General features: G+C 46.1%; 1 protein-coding gene across 5 annotated transcripts in view; it reads right to left on the bottom strand.

Moving 5' to 3' along the window:
• LOC147108854 (protein NDRG3-like) overlaps positions 1 to 12,110 on the bottom strand; it is a 131,405-nt gene extending 119,295 nt beyond the window's left edge. For 2 of the 5 annotated variants that reach the window (XM_086005763.1, XM_086005762.1), the window contains exon 1: positions 11,804 to 12,108. The gene's annotated coding sequence lies outside the window, so the exon portion shown is untranslated. Of the gene's footprint in view, positions 1 to 11,803 lie in introns of all 5 variants that reach the window. The other 3 variants (XM_086005765.1, XM_086005764.1, XM_086005766.1) reach the window with 3 other exon arrangements.
• Positions 12,111 to 12,736: the final 626 nt, after the last annotated feature.

The following is a 12,736-nucleotide window of genomic DNA, read 5'->3' as shown; positions in this document are numbered from 1 at the left end:
GAGAAGCAAATCCAGGAAAAGATGACCATAGTATACGGCCAGGGGAAGAGGCCAGTCTAGGGTGCAGGTTAGCCAAGATTCCTTTGTTTCCTGTGTGAGTAAATGTAACAACTTGCATTTATGTAGCACCTTTAATAATATATATTTCTTAAAGCTAAAGGGATCAAGGGGTATGGGGAGAAAGCAGGGACCGGGTACTGAGTTTGGATGATCAGCCATGATCGCATTGAATGGCGGAGCAGGCTCGAGGGGCCGAATGGCCTACTCCTGCTCCTATCTTCTATGTTTCTAGAACATATTAATTGTCCCAAGGTGCTTCACGAGAGCTTAAATCAGACCAAAATTGACTCTGAGCCAAAGAAGGAAACATTAGGGCAGGGGGGACAAAATTTTGGTACAAAAGGTGGATTTTAAGGGGGTCTTTAAAATTATGAAGGGGTTCAATAAGGTAGACGTAGAGAAGATGTTTCCACTTGTGGGGAGAAGTCCAAAACTAGGGTCTATAGATATAAGATAGTCACCGATAAATCCAATAGGGGATTCAGGAGAAACCTCTTTAGCCAGAGTGTGGAACTCGCTGCCACAAGGAGCGGTTGAGGCAATTAACATAGGTGCATTTAAGGGGAAGCTATATAAACACAAGGGAGAAAGAAATAGAAGTATATGTTGCTAGGGTGAGATGAAGTAAGGTGAGAGGAGTCTCGTGTGGAGCATAAACATCGGCATAGACCTGTTTCTGTGCTATAAAATTCCATGTAATTCTATGTCTTAAAAGGAGAGGTGGAGATAGGTCTGTTGGTTTCCTTCAGAGGCAGCGAGGGTCAAAGCCAGAGACTAGGAGCAGTAACAGATCAAACATGGTCACAATCACCGGCATGAAACGTTAACGCTGTTTCTCTCTCCACAGATGCTGCCTGACCTGCTGAGTATTTCCAGCACTTTTGTTTTTTTTCCAGATTTTCAGCATCTGTAATATTTTGCTTTTGTACGGCCACTTTCCAATAAGGCTGGTTCATCAGATTGGACCAATAATACCACTTAGTTTCCAGACCAGTCAGCTCTCCATAAAGAGACAGATACAAAAGTAGGCCACACATTGGATGGGCAATGTTCTTAATTTTTAATATAACTACTGGGTCTCTCAGAGGATATGCTGCTTCATGAGGAGAGGACTACTGTACCCTGTAACACTATGTATTATTCTGCTGCTAAGGTGGATCGTTTGTATCCCTTTAAGGCTAAAAGATCCATTTGCTGTATAGACACATTCTGGTCAATTAAAGGCGAATTACTCTCAAGTATATCCAGAGGTCAATCAGAGGATATTTGTGTTGCTGGAAAGAATCTCTATAGATTGGCAATTGCTTGTAAATTGCTAGCTCCTCCCAAAACTAAAACAAAGCAGCAGGTGATCACTGACTATTATTTTTATACTTTAAAAAAAATGCTACACAGAAATTTACAACTATTGAATTGTCTCGAACTCATTTATACTGTTTGCATCAATGGCCTTGTGTTTTAATGTATTCCTCGAGTCTACTGCCCTGTGGGTAAAATGTTCCAGAGGGAGGGAGTGTGTCTGTGTGTGTCTCGCCGTCTCCCCCCCGTGTGTGTCGCTGTGCGTGCAGGGAGAAAGGTAAATCATGGCGCGGAAGGGAAGCAGGTTTGTGACATAATAGCTTGAGGGAACGGAATCACAGTAAGCTAAATAAATTGAGAACTGCATTTTCCACCCATGCTGAGGTTTAAAGCCCCATTCCCCGTCGCTCTGGTAATCAGTTGGATGGTTGCCATGGTGCACTGCTTCAATTCTGATAATAACAGCTGTAGCCACCGGCTTTAAAAAAAATATGTTCTTCTAAATTTGAGTGCTGGTGTCTGAACAGCATGTCTCAGAATGATATTTCTTTATCAAGTACAGGTACACCAATTTAAACATCAATTGTGAACCTGATGCAATTTTTTTCCTCACTGAGGGGCCAACACGTTCAGTTGCCTACATAGTGCAGACCTCTGCCCTTTGACCCTTCTTTTCACCATATCATTGCACCTGGAATCAATAACAGCAAAACAAGAGTTTCCTTTGCAGCGGATTTTTGCTGCTCCTCTCCTCGAGGTGTTTACTTCTTCCTACGGTCAGATTCTAGCATGCACCCATTAGTCTGTCATTGGTGGTTTGTGCATGAGCCTTGACGGCGAGTGTGGGCAGGCTATTCGACTGCAGGAGCTCTGAACCAAGCACAATCGTGTCATGACCCAACATTCACGCAAGAAGCAGGGGGTCATTGGATATGGGTCAGGAGCGGGAACCCCGGCTGACTAGTCCCTCTCTTGCCCAAGGGCACCGAGGTCATTTGTAAGACGGCTACCACTGACCTGTCTGTGACCATCAACAGCTTGTATTTATACAGCGCCTTTAAAGTAGTAACACGTCCCGAGGCGCTTCGCAGGAGCGATTATCAAACAAAATTTGACAGTGAGCCACACAAGGAGCTATCGGGACAGGCGACAAAACGCTTGATCAAAGAGGTAGCTTTTAAGGAGCGACTTAAAGGAGGAGGAGTGGTTTAGGGGGCAAACCCCAGAGCTTAGGACCAGGACAGCTGAAGGCACGGCCACCAATGACAGAGCGAAGGAAGCCAGGGATGTGCTAGAGGCCAGAATTGGAGGAGCGCAGAGATATCGGAGGGTTGTAGTGCTGGAGGAGGTTACAGAGATGGGGGGGGGGGGGGATTTGCACACAAGGGTGAGAATTTTTTTTTTTTTTTTTTTTTTTTAAATATAAATCGAGGCGATGCCGGACCGGGAGCCAATGGCGGTCAGCGAGCACAGGGGTGATGGGTGAACGGGACTCGGTGCGAGTTAGGATACGGGCAGAGTTTTGGATGAACTCAAGTTTACGGAAGGTAGTAGGTGGTGTGCCAGGCAGGAGAGCACTGCAGTGATCAGCTGACTACAGCTCGGATACCAAACCTTCCGCTCCTATACAGCTCGGCTGCTCGCCGGATGAACTCGCCAAGCAAATGGGGGAAGCAAAAAAAAAGTTTAAAAGATCATTTCAGTGTTCCGTTTGAGAAGAGAAATAAAAGGAAGGTAGCGTTTTAAAGGCAAAAGAACCGGAAGGGGGGTGATGAGGAGAATTTTTTTTTAAATTTTTAACGCAGTGAGTTATGATGATCTGCAACGCACTGCCCGACAGGGTGGTGGAAGCAGATTCAATAGTAACTTTCAAAAGGGAATTGGTTATAGACTTGTAAAGGCAAAAAATGCAGGGCTATGGGGAAAGGCCGGCACAGGCATGATGGGTCAAATGGCCTTCTTCTGTGCTGTAAGATTCTCGGAGTAGAGAGAGACCTAGGTGTGCAGATACACAAATCGGATAGTAGAAACAAGTTAGAAACATAGAATGGTTACAGCACGGAAGGCGGCCATTCGGCCCGTCGAGCCCATGCCGGCTCTCAGCTAGTCTACCCCCCCCCCACCCCGCCCTTTCCCCGCAGCCCCGCAATTTTTTTTCTTTCAGATACTTGTCCAACTCCCTTTTGAAAGATAAAATTGAGTCTGCCTCCACCACCCTTTCAGGCAGTGCATTCCAGATCTTAGTTAATAAAGCTTTAGAAAAAATATGGGATCCTCAATTGCAGTTTGTAGTGCAAAAGCAAAGAAGTAATGCTAACCCTATACAGATCATCTGGTTGGACCACAGTTAGGATATTGTGTCTTTTTAGTCTTGACAAAGGGTTCACCCAAAACGTTGACTCTATTTTCTCTCCACGGATGTTGCCTGGCCTGCTGAGTTTTTCCAGCATTTTCTGTTGTTATTTAGGATATTGTGTCTTGGTTTGGGTGCCTTACTTTAGGAAAAAGAGGTTATGGCCATGGAGAGGCTGCAGAAGGAATTCACCAAGATGATACCCGGAACAAGAGGCTTTATTTATGAGAAGAATTAGTGAAACGGAGGTTCTTAACATTAAAACGATAAAAGGTGAAGAGGGCAGCTGATTAAAGTGTTCAAAATTATGAGGGGTTCTGATAAGGTAAATAGGGAAAAAATGATTTTCACTGGTTGGTGAGTCAGTAATTGGAGGAGCCAAGTTTAAGATCACCAGCAAAAGAGTGAAGAGATTAGGAACTTGTTTTATTATCTAGAAGATTTTTAGGACGTGGGAGTGACCCAACAGGAACTGTGGTGGAAGCAGAATCCAAATAGGCAGTGGATAAATATTTGAAAAATTAACATTTTCGAAGGGTATGGAACCAAGTAGCACAGGCACGATGGGCCGAATGGTTTCCGTCCATGTTGCAAAATTCTATGATTCTAGGAAAGTGCGACTTTTAACAGTCTTATCTTTAAGAGGGTTCTGTAGGATCGCAGTGTAGAACATTTCTTGAAATATATTTGCACAGTGAACAATAAATCCACAGGACACCGATCAGTCTTGTGCTTGAATCAGTTTGCCAAATTAGTGCGTTGATATAGGCAATTATGTACTTTGGACTTACACCCAGTAGGAAATGAGTTGCGAAGGTCTAAAACTTCTTTCCCCGAGGCCAGCTACTGATGGCACTCATTGCATCAGACTGTGATGGATTAACCCACAGGAGTCTTGAGTAATGAAAACTTTATCTGCGAGATTGGAGAGTCTGTCTTTAGATTTGAAATGTTCAGATTAGACTGAATTTGAGGTTCCATCCATCTGGCTGGATTCATGAACCGAAACCATCAGAGGACCAAACCGCTCAAGATTCATGCCTCTACTACTTAGAATCTGCCAAACTAGCACACGCTGTCTTAAAATTTATATTTAAAAAAAAAAATGCAATTTACAAATAGCATTGTTCTCCTGCTAGTTCTGCATGGTAGGCGGGCAGAGCTGTAGCTAATATGTTGGACTTCCTCCTCTTCAAACTGACCACACTGCCAGGCTGCTAAGCGTGATACAGTCATTGTCATAGCCACCCCCGTGTTAATCACAGATCCTTTACAGGTTTCAGGCACCTAAACTGGTATTGGTGAAGGTAAATATTGGTGAAGTAAATTCTACCAACAACAGCCTTCAAATCAAAACTCTCTCTCCCAGGCAAGGAGCACAATCGCATATAAAAAAGTGTTAGTTGGGGAGTCTGGGCAAGAGGGTAATTGTTGGAAGCTCAGCGTAAGCTCGAGGAACAGCACCTCATCTTTCGATTAGGCACTCTACAGCCTTCTGGACTCAACAGAGTTCAACAATTTCAGATCATAACCTCGGCCCCTATCACACAGATATATTTTCTTTTTTTTTTTTAATCCCCAATTTTTGTTTGGCCCCCTTTTTTTTTCTTCCCTCCCACAGGGCAGCTGTCCTTCATTCTGCCAGCGCAATTCACACCCCATCTAGAGCCATCCTTTGTTCCTTAACCTGTCCCATTACCACCTCCTCTCACCTTGAATATCTCTCAATCTCTCCTGCTTTCTATCCTATCACTGACCTTCCCTTTTGTTCTTTCATCCCCTCCCCCTTTTCCCAGCCCCTAAACTTGCTTTCCATTTCCTGCTTTTTTCCAGTTCTGACGAAAGGTCTTCGACCCGAAACGTTGACTCGGTTTCTCTCTCCACCGATGCTGCCCTGGCCTGCTGAGTTTTTCCAGCGTTTTCTGTTGTTATTTCGGACTTCCAGCATCCGCAGTATTTTGCTGTTGTAATTGTTGTGTATTTGGTCGCATCCATTGCTGGTTTATACCCCATGGAGGTTGTGACTTTGACACTAATTTTCCAGAGTTTCCGTTTCTCTTCCTTTTGGGGGGGTCTCTCTACCCCTGCTGAGTTGACAAGCTACTGAATACTTACCTTCCCCCATAACTCTGTTCTCTAACTGGCTAGAGTCAGGTGCCCTGTCGTCACTCAGCATAAAGGTCGCAGGTGCAACCCTTACTTTTTTTTTTAATAAAAGCTGCAGTTAAAATATTCTTTACAAAAAAAAGATATAAAGCTGTTTCACCCTCCTTATCTCTGCAACCTCCTCCAGCCCCACAACCCCCGAGATATCTGCACTCCTCTAATTCTGGCTTCTTGGGCAACCCTGATTTTAAATCGCTCAACCATTGGCGGCCGTGCCTTCGGTTGCCTGGGCCCTAAGCTCTGGAATTCCCTCCCAAAACTTCTCCGCCTCTCTTTCCTCCTTTAAGACGCTCCTTAAAACCTACTACCTCTTTGACCAAGCTTTTGGTCACCTGTCCTAATTTCTCCTGATGTGGCTCGGTGTCAAATTTTGTCCGCTAACGCCCAGTGAAACATCCCAAGGCGTTTCACAGAGGTTAAAGGCGCTATATAAATGCAAGTTGATGTTGTTCAATTTGTTACCAGGTAGTGTGTTAATTGCGACCATCATGCAGCCAGACCTCGTAAAACCAAAACAGGAACCACCCACTGGCTACAATGTAGAAGCAGGAGTTTTTGATTTTGACATGAAACGCTTTAAAAATGCACGAAGCATGATAATGAATCAATATTGAATTATAATGCAGCACATTCACTGAAGGGTAGAGCTTGGCCTCGAGATTGCATTTTGCCTAAACAAAAAAATCAAGTAAACAAAATGGACCGGGACGGTGTTATTGGACGTACGGTGCTATTTTTGAAACTGCCAATGGAACAAAAATCCCTGCCTTGCAAGCCAGCAATTCCTGCTGAAGCTGCCCCTTCAAAAGGTTAACCGCAGTACCAAGGTAAGGAATGACACAAGGATTCATATATAAATAAGTGATGCCTAGACTCATCTATAACTATACCTTTATCAAAAACAAAATAAAATTCCTCGATCACCAGCCCTTCTCGTCACTAAAAGACAGACTGGCATTTCTATCGCGCCTTTCATGACCACCGGACGTCCCAAAGCGCTTTACAGCCACTGAAGTAGTTATGAAGTGCAGTCACTGTTGTAATGTGGGAAACGCGGCAGCCAATTTGCGCACAGCAAACTCCCACAGACAGCAATGTGATAATGACCAGATAATCTGTTTTGGTTACATTGAGGGATAAATATTGGGACCAGGACACTGGGGAGAACTCCCCTGCTCTTCTTCAAAATAGTGCCATGGGGACTTTTCATCCACCTGAAAGACGGCACCTCTGACAATGCAGCACGCCATTGGAGCGTCAGCGTAGATTTTTGTGCTCAAGTCCCTGCAGTGGGACTTGAACCCACAACCTTCTGACTCAGAGGCGAGGGTGCTGCCCACTGAGCCACGGATGACACTGATATTTTCACTAGATACAATAAACTAGAGCTTGTAATTACTGTTCATCCCCACCCACCTTGTCATGTGAGGACTTCGTGATCACCACCATATCCGAGAGGTAATTAGATACCCCCTCCCGTCACAATCAAATAGCTTGGAAACACAAGGCTCACAAGTGAACAACGGCCAGCTGGCAAAGGCTAGCACCTATGAAACTAAACAAGTCACAGCTTAGGAGGGGAAAAGAATGTGCTGCTGTTGAACCATTTGTGACCCACGGCAATAATAAAGCTACTCTTAAAATCCTATACTCTGTAACGGGGTGCAAAGTACAAGGAAGCTACAATTGCAAGCAAAAAGGATTTGATAAAAACATATTTGCCTTATGCAAATCAATAGGCTCCAGGATTAATCCCCAGTCTCTGCTAAATGTGATTTCAGACTCTTGGTCACAGTGCCCATAGGAGAGAGAGAGGAATATCAGGCAAAGTTTTCACTCCTGATCATTATCCAGTGATCCTTGCTGAAAACCCGCATGTGCATGGACACAAAACAGGATCGGGTTCAGGTGTGATGCACTCAGTGATTAAACAGCCAACCAACACTCACTGTTTAGGCTCACAACCAAGTGGCCACTGAGGTACTATGGACCCTTACCCCAGTGTCAGCCATTGAGTGATGGACCCTTACCCCGTGTCAGCCAGAGTGATGGACCCATACCCCAGTGTCAGCCATCGAGTGATGGGCCCATACCCCAGTGTCAGCCATCGAGTGATGGGCCCATACCCCAGTGTCAGTCAGAGTGATGGGCCCATACCCCAGTGTCAGTCAGAGTGATGGACCCATACCCCAGTGTCAGCCATCGAGTGATGGACCCATACCCCAGTGTCAGCCATCGAGTGATGGGCCCATACCCCAGTGTCAGCCAGAGTGATGGACCCATACCCCAGTGTCAGCCATCGAGTGATGGACCCTTACCCCAGTGTCAGCCATCGAGTGATGGGCCCATACCCGAGTGTCAGCCATCGAGTGATGGACTCATACCACAGTGTCAGTCCGAGTGATGGGCCCATACCCCAGTGTCATCCATCGAGTGATGGACCCATACCCCAGTGTCAGCCATCGAGTGATGGACCCATACCCCAGTGTCAGCCATCGAGTGATGGGCCCATACCCCAGTGTCAGCCATCGAGTGATGGACCCATACCCCAGTGTCAGCCATCGAGTGATGGACCCTTACCCCAGTGTCAGCCATCGAGTGATGGGCCCATACCCGAGTGTCAGCCATCGAGTGATGGACTCATACCCCAGTGTCAGTCCGAGTGATGGGCCCATACCCCAGTGTCAGCCATCGAGTGATGGACCCATACCCCAGTGTCAGCCATCGAGTGATGGACCCATACACCAGTGTCAGCCATCGAGTGATGGACCCTTACCCCAGTGTCGGTCAGAGTGATGGGCCCATACCCCAGTGTCAGCCATCGAGTGATGGACCCATACCCAGTGTCAGCCATCGAGTGATGGACCCATACACCAGTGTCAGCCATCGAGTGATGGACCCATACCCCAGTGTCGGTCAGAGTGATGGGCCCATACCCCAGTGTCAGCCATCGAGTGATGGACCCATACCCCGGTGTCAGCCATCGAGTGATGGGCCCATACCCCAGTGTCAGCCATCGAGTGATGGGCCCATACCCCAGTGTCGGTCAGAGTGATGGACCCATACCCCAGTGTCAGTCAGAGTGATGGACCCATACCCCAGTGTCAGCCAGAGTGATGGACCCTTACCCCAGTGTCAGCCATCGAGTGATGGACCCATACCCCAGTGTCAGTCATAAAGTTGAGGCCGAAAGTTGGAGCAGAAAGATAGTGATCGCCCCACACCAATGATCCCTTAAATTTTTTTTGGGGGTGCGCGGCTCCTTTAAGGCCCATTCAAGATACCGCGCATGCATGGTTTTTCCTATTTAAAAGCCGGTGAGCCGGCTGCGCCAGAACTGCAGAACGCTGTGCGGCTGCATAACTTAAAAGGGAACATTGCCTCACACCTAATCCTGAACAGCTTGCATTTATATAGTGCCTTAACATAGTAAAACGTCCCGAGGCGCTTCACAGGAGCGATTATCAATTTGACACCGAGCCAACCTAAGGAGACACTCTGCACGACCTGGTTTTACTGAAGGAGATATTAGGACAGGTGACCAAAAGCTTTGGTCAAAGAGACAGGTTTTAACGAGTGTCATGAAAGGAGGAGGTTTAGGGAGGGAATTCCAGAGCTCAGGGCCTAGACAGTTGAAGGCAGGGACTCCAATAAAAGACTTACATTTCTATAGCACCTTTCACAACCGCCAGACGTCTCAAAGCGCTTTACAGCCAATGAAGTACTTTTGGAGTGTTCTCACTGTTGTAATGTGGGAAACGCGGCAGCCAATTTGCACACAGCAAGCTTCCACAAACAGATAATCTGGTTTTTGTTATGTTGATTGAGGGATAAATATTGGCCAGTACACTGTGGATAAGTCCCCTGCTCTTCTTCGAAATAGTGCCATGGGATCTGTTACGTCCACCTGAGAGAGCGCAGACAGGGCCTCGGTTTAACGTCTCATCCGAAAGACGGCACCTCCGACAGTGCAGCACTCAATACAATACAATACAAATCGCTTTATTGGCATGATAAGGTACATCTTATGTTGCCAAAGCATCAAAATACATTTATGGTTGAACACATAAACGCGGTTCCATTCATACAGTGTATAAACAGGTATATCCCTGAGTTTATAAATATATTTTCGCCTTCTTTATATATACTCTTGTCTTAGTTTACTGGTTGTCCCTCTGTTCATGGCAAGCTGTAACATAGTGTGCAGCCAGTGTTACACAGCTTCTCTCCTCCCCCAGTAGGAATGGGAGTTTTTGGTTGTCAGTCAGATTTCTGAATTCAGGGCATATTTGTGAGAATTTTTGATAGAAATTCTCTCTGATGCCCTGATATTTTCCACAGGCTGTGAGGAAGTGCATCTCTGTCTCAACTACTCCCTGACTGCAGTGAGAGCATATCCTGTCTTCTCTTGGCAGCCTGGTCTGCCTGTGTCTGCCTTTTTCGATCGCTAGGCTATGTTCACTAAGTCTGTACCTTGTCAAGGTTCTTCTCAGTTTGTTATCCTTTACCATGGTCAGGTAATCAGCTATGTTGTATTGTCTGTTTAGGGCCAAGTAGCAATTGAGTTTGCTTTGGGTTTTTGTTGTTTCTGCCCAATATGACAGATATTTTTCCTTTTGCTTAGCGACGATTGTGTTGGGTCGAATTCTTTGTGTTACCCTGTCCCTCAGCACTGCACTGATGGTGGGCGAAGGAAGTGGGAGCAGGGGTGCATGTGCTTGTGGACTCCAGCGCCACAAGTAACAACAGCAGCTTGCTCCAGGGCACTCCGAGAACTCTTGGTTCATTCTCGCTGCTGATGTGGCGACCCCCACCGCCACTCCAATTGTTAGCCTCAATCTTCTGCAGTATTTTTCAGAACTCCTCCCCCTTTCTGAAGGACAGCGGCCAGCGGTCAGCTCTGAATAAAGAATAGGGGGGTGGGGAAAGTAGCCCATGGAAAGAATAGGATTTAACAACTCTGGACACAGCGTGCAACTGTTAACCATCACTCTGCAGCTCAAATGGTAGAATTATATTTCATCCTTCACCGCCGTCCTCTCCTCCAAGGACAAATGGGGCAAGGTGAAAAGATGATGCTGATGGAGACTCTGATACGGAACTGTTAAATACTTCTGTGGGGTGCGGGGAAGCTCGCTGAAATTTACGACGCCTGCAATCTCGTCTTAAGCGACGTGATCAAAGAGGCATACCCGAGGACAGGATAGTGCAACTGTGCACACTAGGTGTCACCGTCCTCGCTAATCTCTTCGGCTAATGCCATTGGGGGGGGGGGGGGGGGGAGAAGAGAATAGAATTGTGCCGTGTCCATCCCGCAATACAGAGTGAATCAGAGGCCGAGATCCGCATGCACACCATTGCAGCGAAGTCGCCAGGTCTGGCTCGCTTCACATCAGCCGCGCGGCTTGGCGCGTCGATTTCCTTCTGTGTCTCGTTAATTTCCGAAAAAAAATCGGACGAGTGCAATTGAAAGAGAGGGGCGTTCGGCACCTAGCAATCTCTCTACCGCCACAAAATGTCCCTATTCACCCCTCTTAACAACACCCCCGTCCACCGAGAACACAAATCACCACAAATAGGGGGAAATAAAATAACTCTTTGCATTCATTGTCACAGGATCTTAAAGTAAATGATCAATGTCTTTTCTTCATCTCCCTCCCTCTCTCTCTTCCCCCATAAGTTGTTAATCTTAACTGGGGGGCACCGCTGAAAATGCTTTAAGAATTTCTTTTTTGGCCCAATGTGCATTGTTGTTTAAATTAAAGTCGAACTATTTCAATCTCGCTCAGCTCAGGGGAAGTTGTTGAAAAGGGGAATAAAGATGCACTTGGAGTGAATGGAAACATGTGTGGAATCCGAGTCATTGTATCCATTTCTCAGCGTTCCATTCTGTCTAAACTGATACAAAATGTATCCGACACTCACCGACTGCACAGGGATAGACTGTCTCTAGGATCTCGATGGAGTCGCGATCTCTGTCTCCCTTCACGTTGTTGCTGTCTTGCTCGCTTCTTCCCCTCTTGATTATATACTGAACTGATCTCACTCCGACTGAGCAGCTGCGTCACGGCTCCACTGGGAAGAGGAGGGAGGAGAATTGGTGAAAATGGGGAGGGATCACACACACTCCAGGCAGGAAGGAAGAAGCCGCAATGAGAGAGAGAAAAGCGTGAGTCACTGTGGCAACAGGGGACAGAGGATCTACTCCGCCCATCTCTCGCCACCCCGGGAAATCGTCCTGTGTGAAGGCAGCGAGTGACTGATGTTGCCCCACCTCCAAACACGGCATCGGAATCACAAGAACTCTATTCCATAAACATTGCAAAAGAGCAGGTTCAAGAAGGGAAGGGGGAGGAATATGAAAAACAAATCTAGATGGTGCAAAAAAAATCATGGGGAAGAGCATACCTTGTTTGGGTTATGTAGCAAATATTATGCAGCATTATGTAGGAAACAGCGACTATGTTGATTCAAATTTTAAAATACTGCCACTGTTGGGAATCCAATGTTTATTTACAGCGTTTTATGTTTTACACCAGCTTAAAACATTTTTTTCAAAATTGGCTTGAATTTAAGTAGCATATCATATCTCTCAGACACCGTTCAAATGCAGTGAAATAGCCAGTTAATTGTAAACAGCAAGATGCCACAATCAAGTGAATGATGAATTAATTTGCTTAGTGTTTAGACAGGAATGTTGGGTAGCAACACCCACCGGAACCCCTGGAACAAACAGACAAGAGTTGACAAATTAGGGCCGTTTTAAAGGGATTAAGGGGCGATCTAATTGTGGTGTTTAAGATGATTAATTAAAGGAGTTGATGGGGTAGACAGAGAGAAACTCTTTCCTCTGGTGGG

The sequence above is a fragment of the Somniosus microcephalus genome, chromosome 13 (genome assembly GCF_052327205.1).
Source record: "Somniosus microcephalus isolate GS21.2 chromosome 13, FLI_Smic_1.0, whole genome shotgun sequence".
Classification (NCBI taxonomy): domain Eukaryota; kingdom Metazoa; phylum Chordata; class Chondrichthyes; order Squaliformes; family Somniosidae; genus Somniosus; species Somniosus microcephalus.
Note: the sequence above shows the minus strand (reverse complement) of the source record. Positions and strands in the feature narration are given on the sequence as shown.